The sequence below is a fragment of the Oryctolagus cuniculus genome, chromosome 3 (assembly GCF_051225735.1).
Source record: "Oryctolagus cuniculus isolate XC-2025 breed Fujian yellow rabbit chromosome 3, ASM5122573v1, whole genome shotgun sequence".
NCBI lineage: Eukaryota > Metazoa > Chordata > Mammalia > Lagomorpha > Leporidae > Oryctolagus > Oryctolagus cuniculus.
Genome location: NC_142869.1, coordinates 17,616,839 through 17,629,980, shown reverse-complemented (window position 1 = coordinate 17,629,980; position 13,142 = coordinate 17,616,839).

The window sequence follows — 13,142 nt, the reverse complement described above, 5'->3', positions numbered from 1 at the left end:
CTCATTCCTCATAATTCTTAGGCCTCCTTCTACTTGAAGGGTGATTCACAGACCAGAGTCATGGACCACTTATGAGTTTGTGAGAAATGAAGCATCTTGGGCTCTACCTCACCCTACTGAGTGAGAACCCTCATAGTAATGAGATGCCCAGGTGATTCATATGCACGTATTTAAAGGTTTGTGAAGTGCTGCCTTGGATCATTAAGACATTTAAGGTGATTATAAATTTCAAAATAAGTCTAGAGAGATGCAAAAATTCTTTGTCAAATCAGTTGGGTCCAGTGCTTTGGCACAGTGGATTAAGCTGCCTACTGCAATGCCAGCTTCCTGTATGGACACCAGTTTGATTTGAAGCTGCTGCACTTTTGATCTAGCTCCCTCCTAATGCACAAGGGAAAGCAGCAGAAGATGGTCCAAGTCGTTGGGCCCCTGCACCCATGTGGGAGACCTGGAAGAAGCTCTCAATTTCTACTTGGTATATCCTGGGCTGTTGTAGCCATTTGGAGATTGAAAGAACAGATGGAAGATCTCTCCCACAACCACTGCTGTGTGTGTGTGTGTGTGTGTGTGTCTCCCTCTCCTTATGTAACTTTGCCTTTCAAATAAATAAATCTTTTAAAAATATCAACTGTAGTCTATAAAAGACAGAAGAAACACTGCCACCTCTGTTTTCCCCACCAAGAAGTTGATGTATGAAAATTATTAGTCAGTCAGTTACAAGTTATTTGGCTCAGTCTCCCTCAATGAAAAGATGTGTAGGCAAACAGAATATCAGACCTGCACTTGCTGGTTTTCTATTGGTATCAGGGCTAGGCTGTATTTAATAAAACTGAAATTCATCCCCTTTGTTTTCCTGAGATACCAACAGGATGACCTTTGATGTTCCATTCCTACATGGTTTCTAAAGCATCTATCCTTATTGCTTAACAAATTAGATTCACAAAGTAGGAAACAGGGCAGGTTCATGTGTTTTCCCACACTGAAGTGTGGTTTTTTTTTTCAACTTTTATTTAATAAATATAAATTTCCAAAGTACAACTTTTGAATTATAGTGGTCTGTTTTAAGATGGAGTGGGTAGAATGGAAAGGAAGAAGCGCAGGGAGTTTCCAGTCCTGGATGATGGAAGGAAGTGTGATGGAGGCCAGTGTGTCACTTCACAGACATAGGCAGAATATCAGTATTCATAAAAAGCTTGTGGTCTACAGAGCACTTGTACAAACCTTATCTCTTCTCATTCATATAGAAAACTTATGGTAGATCTTTTATTTATAGTTGAAGCAAATAAGATTTTGAGAGGTGAATCAATTTGTACAAGGTGACAAAGTTAGTAAGCAATGAAGCCAGTCTTCATAACTGGATAAGCAGTTGTGTTTGTGTTTTATCTGTGTTGATTTCAAGCTTAATGTACTCACAATGGTACTTCTGTGTTTGGTCTGAAGAGAAAGAAACGCAGCTATGTGAAGTAAATGTATGCCTGTTATTATCATCATTACACCTGCCACTATGGAAATTCAAAATCCTAAAACTACAGAATGTTAACAGGAAGTGACCAGTTTCAACCATGACCTTTCAGGAAGGAAGCACAGTGCCCCATAGAGGGGGCCAGTGGTTTGTCCCAGGTTCCACAGCTGCTGAGTTTAACTTGAGCCCAGATGTTTAGCTTATACAATAAGAAAAATAATATTTTGAGCAAGCCAAAGATTTCTCTTTCTTGTTGAAGCATTAGCATAATCACTCTGGCCTCTCATTATCAAACCAATCAAAAGCAATTTTTTATACCTACACAGCCAAAATAAAATCATTTCCCATTACAGTGCTTTCTCTCTCTTCTCAGAAGATAACAATGGAGCATCTTTGGCTTCTTCTCAAACATTTTAATTTTATGAAGGATAAGGGAAGGCTTTTGCCCAAGACAGTCTCACATTTTCTTCTGCCAGTTTGTGAATAGAGTCTGATGATAATATTGTGTCCTGGCATAAAGGCTTAGCATTGTATTATCCATGGAAAGCAAATAATGTATTTATGTTTAGAATCTTAAAAGCAATAGAATCCCCATTCTACTGAGGAGAAAACTGAGGCTCTTCAAAGTTTCTATAAGTCCCTTGCACAAAGTGACACAGCTGGAATATAACAGAACCCCGACAGAAATTCAGTCTGTCTCACTGGAGACCCAGTGGCTTTCCCTGTTGTGAGTAAACACACACACACACACACACACACACACACACACAAATGCTTCTTGGTGAAGTGAATGAATAAAGGATCAAATGAATGAAAGAATATGCATCTTTACTCCAAGGTATGCAAGTTACAACAATCATTTCAGCAAGGTGGTCAAGGGAAAATACCTACTCTGGTTTGATATCTCAATTGTTTGCTAGGATCACCTGGAAGGAGATGAACCTGCCAGAGGGGATAACTAGGAGACATATTGACAGAGAGTGACAAGAGCGCATTGCTTTCCTAACTCCCACTGCATCAAAGTGGCTCCCTAACAGTGCAGAGCCTCCATGCCCAGCTCAGGGCCGCCAGGGCAGGTGGCCAGCTGCCAAACTGCAATAAATCGGTTTTTAAATTTAACCTTCCCCCTGGCTTCACTGTTAGGACTGCTGCACAAACAAGGAAATGGAGAGGAGTCCCTGTGAGATGATTACCACCGGAAGAAATTTGCAGGATGAAATAGAGAAGGCCGTGGCCACAGTGGGATCAGGGGATGGTTTATTTCAGGATGCCATGAGGGTCTTTATAAATAATTGAGAGTAAAGAAGCAGGTTAAATGAAAATAAACATAGCTCACAAAATTATTGGTGTTACTCTACAAAGGAAATGTTTAAAAACAGCCAGAATCCTTGGAACAGAACCAGAGGACTCCTGTTGTCTCCTGAGTTATTCACGATGAATGGCTCCTGTGACTTCACCGTGCCAGTTAAACAGTTTGTCTCTGCCTCAACCTTAATTTGGCAGACAGCTCTGTTGCAAATCTGCATACTGGGATGGAGGAAAAGATGTTTTCTAGCTGCACCCCCCAGAGTTTACTCTTTGCTTAACACAAAATGTAAATATGTCATTGTGTTGACTGGAAGTGAAATGAAAGATGCCAATTGGAAGGAAATAGTCAAGTCCGAGATTCATTAATGCTTAAAATATTCTAATTTACTGCCCATGACTTGCATATCAGAAAAGGCATTGGGATCTGAGGACTTTGAAGATGTAGAGCAACCTCAGGACTTAAAAGGGAGAGGTCTAGAAACACAGCAGGCTGTCCCTTTGTCAAGTTCAGATTTACAGAAACTGCCTGGTCTGAAGACTGATGTCAGTGAAGGCTAAGAAGCCTCTAGTGTCCTGAGCAGTGCATTGTAGCAGCCACTTGTCATGATCTAATCTTACATAGTTCAAGAACCGCATTTACCCACTTCCTACAAGGTGCTCCTTGCTTCTTTTTGTTGATTTTTAGGGGTTAGCTGTGGAACATGTATACAGACGCCAGCCTGCTGGAACAAGGCAGATTTTATGGGACATCCTATCTCAGTATCCCTATCAGACACACTAACAAATCTCTCTGAAATGCAAGGCCTTTATTCAGTATTGCAGGAAATGATAATTCTGCTATTGAAAAAAAAAAAGCTGAGTACCTTTTTCCAAAGTATCCAAATGTAGCAGGTATAGAGAAATGAGCTGAGAGGATTCTAGCCCCAATCTTCCCACTAAAGTGAGATGAATCTTAATATCTCAGGAAGTTTGGTTCTCATCCATGACCTATAGATTTGGTTTGGGACAAGAATGAGAAGAGGGTAGTTGAACCTGGATCTGCCTTATATTTTAATTTAAAGTTTGAAAATAATTATTAATTACATTTTTACTTATTTTATTTATTTTTTGAGGGGTGGGAAAAGAGATTTAGAGAGAGAGAAGGACATTTCTTTTGCTGATTCACTTCCCAAATGCCTACAAGAGCTGGAACTGGGCCAGGCCAAAATCAGAAGCCAAGAAATCAATCTGGGTGTCCTACATGGGTGGCAGAGACACAAATACCTGAGCCATCATCTGCTGCTTCTCAGGGAACAGATTATCAGGAAGCTGGCATCAGATTCAGGGCCAGGACTCAAGCCCAGGTACTCAAATACAGGTTGTAGGAGTCCCAATCACAGCCTAACCACTATGCCAAACACCTATCCCTAAAATCATGCTTGAGACAGGTTCCCACCTGCTCGAGATATGGATGAAAAGTTCATGTAAATTTCACAGTATCAAAAAAACTGCATGGATTTTATTTTATTTTTTTTTCCACTAAAATAAACTCATTCCATTTTCCATGAAATTTTTGAAGCTCCCTTGTAAGAGTAATATGTAAGCGACGCAAAGAAATACCATGTGTACAATCCTTTTCTAAAACAAACTTTATTTTTGAAAAACTGTGTATTTATAGAAAGGTTCAAAAACAGTTCAGAGTTCCTGTTAACGCCCCCACCTAGTTCTTTTCACGTCAGCACAGTGCATTTGTCCACAGAAGCAACACTGGTTTGTTATGATTAAGTGGACTCCAGATGGATATGGATTTTTCACTAGCGTCCTTTTTCTGTTCCAGGCTCCCATCCAGGACATTCCATTGCATTTATTGGTCCTGTCTCCTTAATCTCTCCTGGTCTGTGACAGTCCTGTGTTCCCATATCTAATCTTTGGAAGTTAATTTCTAAATCCCTCTCAAGTTTGGGAGGGCAGGGGGTGGAGTGAGACTGAGCTACAAACCTTGGAATTGTGGAATCTCTGTGTACATTATTTCAAATTCTGCTATAAGGAAGGTTTGCCTTTCCTCCTTTGCTTATTTATCCAATAATTTATTTATGCCACTAGGAACTCGTGCTTATTAATTTTCTATACTGGTTTATATTTTGACTCATGTGTATTTATTTTGCACTAGGTGTAATCAAATGCAGTGTTATTTATTGTGTTGCTCAAATTCCAGCTGTGATCACTGGGAGTTTTCTTAGTTGGCTCCTGTGTCCCTTTGACACATTCTCATTCTTTAATTTTTTTAAAGACTTCTTTAGTTTCTGGCACTGTAAGGTGTGTCAGGATCATCTTGTATTTTCTATGTCCCAGCCCTAGAAGCAGCCAGTTCTCCAAGAAGCATTCCTTGTATTTATTGGAAAGTAGTGCTGTGAAATCAAGTCCTAGGTGCTGGAAGTGCTCATGGTTACTGAGCTGTCATTGATTGCAGGCCCTCTCTGCTATCTGAACTGGCTGGCACATGTGTCAATATTAAGACACAGTTATATAAACACAATTATAGATATGTCTGTGCATACGTATCTACATACATGCCTGCAATCATTCCTCTCTATCCATCTGTGTATATATTAAGTTGAACATGAGTTCATCTTGATGTCTCTGACTCTAATCCGGTACCATGTGGTTCCTTCAGACCACTGCTTCCTGCTTATCTGTGGATTCCCACTCTGAGAGTAAGAAGCCTGGCTGCCCCTATCCATCATCCATTTATTTATATTTTCAATCCAAAAATTATTATATACTTATAAAATAGTTTCTAAATTGTTAGAAACTAACATAGAAGAAATAAATTTACCAAGAATCTAGTGTTTATCCTTATAGTTCCCCAAGTACAATTTAAAAGTGTTTAGATCAACTCTTTTATTCCCCTTCTTCTGTAAGGTCATTTCTTACATTTGTAATACAATTAGATTCATATGTCAGGTTCTACCCTCCCTCCCAGTGGTGATGGTTGTTTTGACTTGCATATTTCAAAGCTCATTCTTTGTGATATATATTTCTATTGCTTTGAGATGATCCTTTAAAAGAAAACAGGATTTTTTAAAAAAAGGTCTATGCTTCTAAAATGAGCTGGTGCAATAAAGGAGGGTTTTGAGGAAAAGCCTTCCTTGTTGGAGGTCTGTCCACAGCATCCTTATTACCAAAGAGAAGTAGTAATGACTCAGTCAACAGCCTAGGAGGGCTGTGAGCATGTAAATCTACACTGGTATACCACCCAAGAGGGAGAAGGAAGAGTATTAGTTAAAGTACTAACAGAAGTCAGGGGCTGAGATACAATCCTAATAGAACATTATATGGCTTACTGTATAAGAACCATATGTTAAGGCACAGAGCACAGAGCACAGACAGGGTGACTGGAGAGAATTTTCCATTTTATGCTTTTCTACCCAGTCATCTTGGGTTGCTGTCCATGAACTGACTCTCCATAAATCTCCCACTGCTCCACATGCTGCCCCCTCTCATCCAGCTGTGCCTAATTCCTTCCCACTACCCTGCTCTGTGTCTCATCCCTCTTGTCACTTACGCTGTTCCATCCCTCCCTGCTCTAGAAATGCTGACCACTCTGGCTGAAGGACTCTTAATCACCTTTTGTCTTAAGATATTCTTCAAGCATCACTTCCTCCAGGAAGCCTCTCCCTCAGCTGTCAAGGTCAACAAGTATTTACTGCAAGCCCAGTTCATGCAGGACTCTCAGGAACACAGACATGGAAGTTATGTCCCTGGCTTTGAAATTGTATAACTGAGAAGAGCCCAAAATGCATCCCAGGAGATCTGAGGTCACAGGACTGACCTGGATGTAGGACAGAAGCACACTGTGGCCATGTGGTAGCATTTGGTTGATGCATGAGAGGGTGACAAGGAGTAGAAGAGGCTGACTGAGAGAACTGGACCCTTTGGTTAGTAATTTGGGGTGATAGGTGGGGAAAGACATACAGATTGGACTGAAAAGTTCAGATCTTTTCTCCAGCTAGTGTTGAGGTATTAAAAGCTGTTAAGCACAGAAATAACCCTGAACTTTATTTCTTAGTGGAATGAGTCAGGAAACATTATTGTTAAAACATTAATGTGATAAAATTAAAACACAAACTTGAAGGAATCATTTTTGATTTCAGTTTTACACAGAAATCTCCCAGATATACATTGAGTTACTGTCAAATTCTGTTTTTCTGAAATAATGAATTCTGCAATTCGACAGGGATAACAATCATTGATGACATTTAAGTCACGGTTACTCTGTACCACACACTGTGCTTATAGCACTGCCCTTAGACTTGGACCAATCATGGGAAAATCGGACCTGCCGTTTCACTCATTCTCTGGGTGCCAGAACCTGGGAATTCTCAGCCCAAATAGTGCTAAATGGGCTTCCAGTTCCAGCATGGACCCCTTTCATAGCTTCCTTCTCCCAAATGGGGAGGAGTGTCTTGCGGATGCTTTTTGCTGGGTGAGAGTGAGATAGTGGGTGGAAGAATAACAAACAGAGTGTGGCATTTGGAGTCTTCACTCATATTCTTGCCTTGAGCCCCACAAATATATTAAAAGCATATCATGCACTATATGCTTGAACTAATTTATTTAATTCTTTTTTATTTATTTGACAGGTAGAGTTATAGACAGAGAGAGAGAGAAAGAGAGAGAGAGACAGAGAGAAAGGTGTTCCCTCCATTGGTTCACTCCCCAAATGGCCGCCACGGCCAGCACTCCGTGGATCCCAAGCCAGGAGCCAGGTGCTTCCTCCTGGTGTCCCATGTGAGTGCAGGGTCCCAAGCACCCGAGCCATCCTCCACTGCCCTCCCGGGCCACAGCAGAGAGCTGGACCGGAAGAGGAGCAGCCAGAACTAGTACTTGGCACCATATGAGATGAGGGCGCCGAGGGCAGAGGATTAACCAAGTGAGTCATGGCACTGGCCCCAATTTATTTAATCTTTAAAACAATCCTGTAAGGTGTCCACATAGTAAATTGGATCGTTAAGGCCCAGAGAGGTTATGCAGCTTTTCCAAGAAGACACAGCATGAAATTGAGGAAGAAGGGGTGCAAGCCCAGAATTATTTAACTCTGGATTTAAGGCTTTAACCACCATACTACCACACTTCAAAGCTACCATGTCACATCACTCTATTTCCATGGTTGTTAGATGAATGTGTATCCGAGAGCTGAGGATTGCACAGTCAGCCAGGCTGCAGCTCACAGCAAAGGCTATTATGAGAAACAATTGCTTATTCACAGCCTCTAACTTGTTCACTGTGCTTCACCTCATTTCTCACCTGCTACCCTGACCCTTTTCTCCTTTTGGCTTTGTCCCTCAGCCGGCAGCACGAGTTTCTAAATTTACAGCATCTGTGGTCTGCAGCTCTCGGGTGCACATGCATGTACTTGAGAATCCATGTGTCTTTCAATCATGAGGTTTAAAATGGGTAAGCTCATTCTTAGGGAAATGGCAGGTATGCCTCTCCAGGTGGGAGGGCGTGACATTTCTGCCATGTGCCACCCCAGCCCCCCTTGCCTCCTCCACAAAGGAGTGTTTTAATAGAAGGTTAATGGAGGGCACACAGAACAAAAAGAAAACCCTGTCATCGTTATTCTGTGTTTTACGGTAATAGAGGTCAACTCTCCCGGATTCTTCCTAGTATCCATCTTTAAAATGAATTGTTTAGCTTATGAAAACAAAACTAGTTTATTTATGATGACAGAGAGACTGTAAATGTGCTCCTGATCTGTGCATCGACTAATTAGATTAATTAAGCCGGCATGCATTTCAGAGCAGTCAAGCAGGTGGCAAATAACATTTGGGCTGATTTATATGATATATTCCATCAAGCTTACAGTTGATAAATAATATCACATTCATTCCATTAAGATATCGAAGTGGAAGAAAAAAGCGGTGCATTCTTGGCTCTGTGTTCTTAGCAAAAAAGCAACTGCTGAGGTTAATACACTGGGCATAATTTACACTTATGCCACTCAAAAACAGTAAAGGAAAAGCACACAAGGCAGTTCTCAAACCAAGTCAGTCTCAGCAGTCTCTTTCCTTGGGTAGGGATAATTCTCTGCCACCACAGTGGAACTGAGTTTTAGGACTAGAGTTGAGATTTGAATCTTAATTAGGTCGTTGCTGCTGGCTACCAGAGTTTGCTAGTAGCTCCCGTACCATGAATTTTTACTAGTCATCCTACTTTTGTGGGTACACCCAGTAAATGAGGGTGAAATTGATTTAATACAAAGTGCCTCCTTCTGCAGTCTTTAAACTTCAACATGTTTAAGAATCAACAGGCATGTTTGAAAGTTGAAATCCCTGTGCCTTATTCCTAGTAGGTTCAGACAGAGCAGTAATCTCAACAATTAGGAGAGTATATATATATATATATACATTCACCCAAAATTGAATCCTGTAATTTGGACTTTAGAATTTCAGGATTCCCAAATGTGTTGGATATTACTAGGCCCACTTCTTCTCTTACAGAAGTCAGTATTTCTCAAAGAAGTCTGCTCATTAGAATTCCCTGGGGTATAAACAAATTCAGATTATCAGGCTGACTTGAAACTCACTGAATCCAAACTTAGAAGGGTAATATAGAAGAATTGGCATATTAACATATTCCCCAGATTATCCTTATACATGTTAAAGTTTAAGAACCACTGCCTTGGAACAAGGAATCTTTGATATGGATGTAGTAGAAAATGGAGGAGTTTCCTTTACACCTTCCTGATAGTTACAGTCTTGCCTGGAATACCAAGATGGACATCACATCCCACCTGTGTCAGTAACCTCTCAAAGACCAAACTTAGGGCAGGGTAGAAGAGACTGCTGGAGTGGTCTGACTTCTAGGCCACCTTCTGCCTTCTCTTATTGGTTTATGCCTAAGGGGCTCTGCAAAGTTGCTACCATCATGTTGAAGGCTGCTCTCAAGTCACCTTTAGGACACTGGGAAGGAAGTGGTTAATTAAATAGGAAATCCCCTGAGCTTCTGCTGCTGAGAGGTGAAGGTATGAGATGCAAATGCTGCTACAATGGCTAATGGCAGAAGTTGATACTTGAGATGGACCCCAAGCAAGCCCTGGCATCCTCCCCAGCCCGGGAAGAGATGATAACCCCCTCCTATTATGGCAGAGTGGCAGGCGAAGAATCAAAAGAAAAGTCTTCAGAATAGAGAATGACAGAGCGATGAGCAGCCATCTAGCTAAGGCAAGGCACAGCTACATTTTACAGAGGTGAAGTCGAAGCAGTCTCCACTGGAGTCATTTGAAAATGCTTGTATTGAAGCTTTGTGCAAGCAGATAAACAGAGAGAGGTAAGGATTCTAAGATTAGAATGAGAGCCCTGTGTTAGCATTCCATCCCAACTGCATCACACAAGGATGAGCTGAATGGAAAAGGAGAATGTGGAAGACTTTGAACAAGACCAGAAAAGACACTGTGCACTTAATAACACTGGCTAAATCATCACTTATTCCACAGCAAGAAGCTATAAATTTATTTGGGGGCCTCTTTTATACCATTTTTCACTCTGGCAATCATTTCTTTTGCATATTACTGCATATTGTTTTCTCCTTCTATGGGGTTGATTCAGGTAATTTGCAATAAACCCCATGGTTATCTTCATCAGATTCGCAAAGAAAGAACCCTCTAGATGTCTTAGATGGCCAAATTGTCCTTGGTGGATACAGAGAAGATTCTAGTTCCCATAGTGGGGGAAAATTCCCTTATAAATATAAAACATATCTTTCATGCATCTATATGAATGAGTGAACTACATCTTTGGGTGATGAAAAGAACAGTATTATTCAGCCCAGTAAGATCATATATTAGCCCATGCAAAACTCCTAGCTTCATAAAACACTGTTGCTGAGATGTTCTTCATTAAACTATTAATTCAAAATTATTCCAAGATTAGCAGTTTTTCTTTATAAACAAGGTTCTGTTAGAACTCAATTATTGATTAGTCCCATCTATAGCCTCATCAAGACAGCACCGTTCTCTACCCTGGACCTGTCAGACAGCAAAGAAAGGAAAACTGAATCAGAAGTCTGCTCATGTTATTTTGCCAAGGGCACATGATTTTCTCCTATCCCCTCAATTGCTTAACTCAATTAGGCTTTTATCTCTTATGATGATATATGTGTTTCAGGTTTTATTTTATACTCTAGAAGGTTCTTGAATGTCATAGTAGAAGACATGTGCATAGGTAGGTTTATTAAAAATAAGTGGAAAATGTCAACTATACCAATAGAAAGTGTATTGTTTATCAAAAGGATATTCATTGTTACTATATCTGAGCATTCAATTTAGCCATAAATTTCCTCAAAATGAGGAAAAACATGGAGATAAGAAGTAATTTGTAATTCTTATTATTTAGATAAATGTATCCAAATCCTTTAAGGCATAAAACTGTAAATTCACTCATTAAAAGTGTGCATTTTGACACGTTTGTAATCAGGTATGTAACCACTACTGTAGTCCGTAGAACATTCTATCAACCCCCAAAGTCCCTCATCCCCTCCACCATCAATCTCCCTGCATAATCTTCACCTTTGGAAACTCCTCTGCTTTCAGCCACTTTGTGCATTTCCTATATTTTCATATATGTGGAAACATGCCAAATATATTTTCTTATGTCTGGCTTCTTTCACTTAATATAATGTTTTTCAGATTGAACCATGCTTTTTCATGTATCAGTAGCTCTATCCTATCTAATAATTAAGTAACATTTCCTGGCAGAGGTTAATCGGTGAATCCGTTTGTTATTGCCACAATATACAAATATTAGAACATTTTTTCCAATTTTTTGCCATTATCAGTAAAACCAGTAAGATTTTCATGTGTGGATATTTGTATGGATGTATGCTTTCAATTATCTTGAGTAAATAAGAGTTTTTCTACATCCTTGCTATACTTGGTATTGTTGGACTTTGCTTTTAGCTGTTCTGTGGGTGTTTAAAGGTATCTTTTTGCAATTTTAATTTGCATTTTCCTGATGACTAATTCTTCTGAACATTTTTTTTCAAATGCCAATTTGCATTCATATATTTTTGGTAAGTGCTCAAATTTTTGCACACTTTTTCTCAAGCTGTTTCCCTTTTCCTTTACAGTGGCTTTTTCTTCCCTCATTTCAATAGAATCTCCTGTACCAAAAGAATGCAGCCTGGTCTGAAAACCCATTTTAAAACTTAAACATCATCTAGAAGGTACAGGAATGAGGTGTCAGGAATGAAGGAACACATTATCAAATTCTAACTAAAACAAGAACAAGTGATGCAGAAAACCATAAATATTCTAAGTGTCTCAGAGTAGGGAAGATTGGGTAGAATAGAATAGAAAACATATCTGGGTTCAGGGATCAAGATTGACAACAAAAGTCTTAACTTTGAATCCATGAATCCTCAGATTAATGAAACAGATTGAAAGGGCAGATTAAGATCCCTTAGGGGACCTGAGGACATTGAGTTAGTTACAGAACCCTCAAAGGTAGATGCAAGATGTTGGAATCAGAATTTCCATGCTAGTTTTCTAATGTCTTCCAGTGGCCACCTCTTCTCTCATATTGGTTCTTCCACAGTAGGTAGAGAAGGCAACTTCCAGCCCACAGACAACTTCTAGGAGATCCAATGGAACTTTGCCAGCCCAGGCAGAGCTGATGTCTAGTGTGTAAGGTGTGTCTCATGGAGGGTAATTTCACTTTCTTACTTGGTACATTTCTTAGACCATAGAGGTGAGAGGGAGCTTCAGGACACTACCCAATATCCAAACAATATCTAAGGGCATGTTTAATTCAGCATATAGTGTGAAAAAGATCTCAACGGTGACAAAAAATAATGACGTTAAATGTAATCTGGATCTATATTTGTTTTGACATAAGGGAAGTCATGTGACTCATCTGAAAAGATTTTTTGTTTCTCTTGAGGAGTAGACTTGAATTCAACTTTGGAGGCAGATTTCTCCTCTGTTTCAAGAAAACCATATGGGTGAGGTTTTAGGTTTTTTTTTTTTTTTAATATTTCAAGCTAAAACTTGAGAAAGATCAAGGTAGAACCAGGCCAGTGGCAAAGGACAAAACAACCCCATAGTGGCCCCACAAAAATCTCTTGGTCTGTGGATTTAAGTCATACAGGATCCAGTTCCACCTACATGTATTTATCTTTCCACAGTATTTTCTGTTTTCTCCAATTTCGGACCATCCTATTTATTTGAAAGTATGAGAGAGACAGATATAGCTCTATTCCATCCCTTGGTTCACTTCTAAAAGGGCTCGACAGTTGGGGTTAGGCCAGACTGAAGCCAGGAGCCAGAAAATCCATCCAGGTCTCCCATGTGAGTAGAAACATAAGTCATTGGACCATCACCCACTGCTTCCCA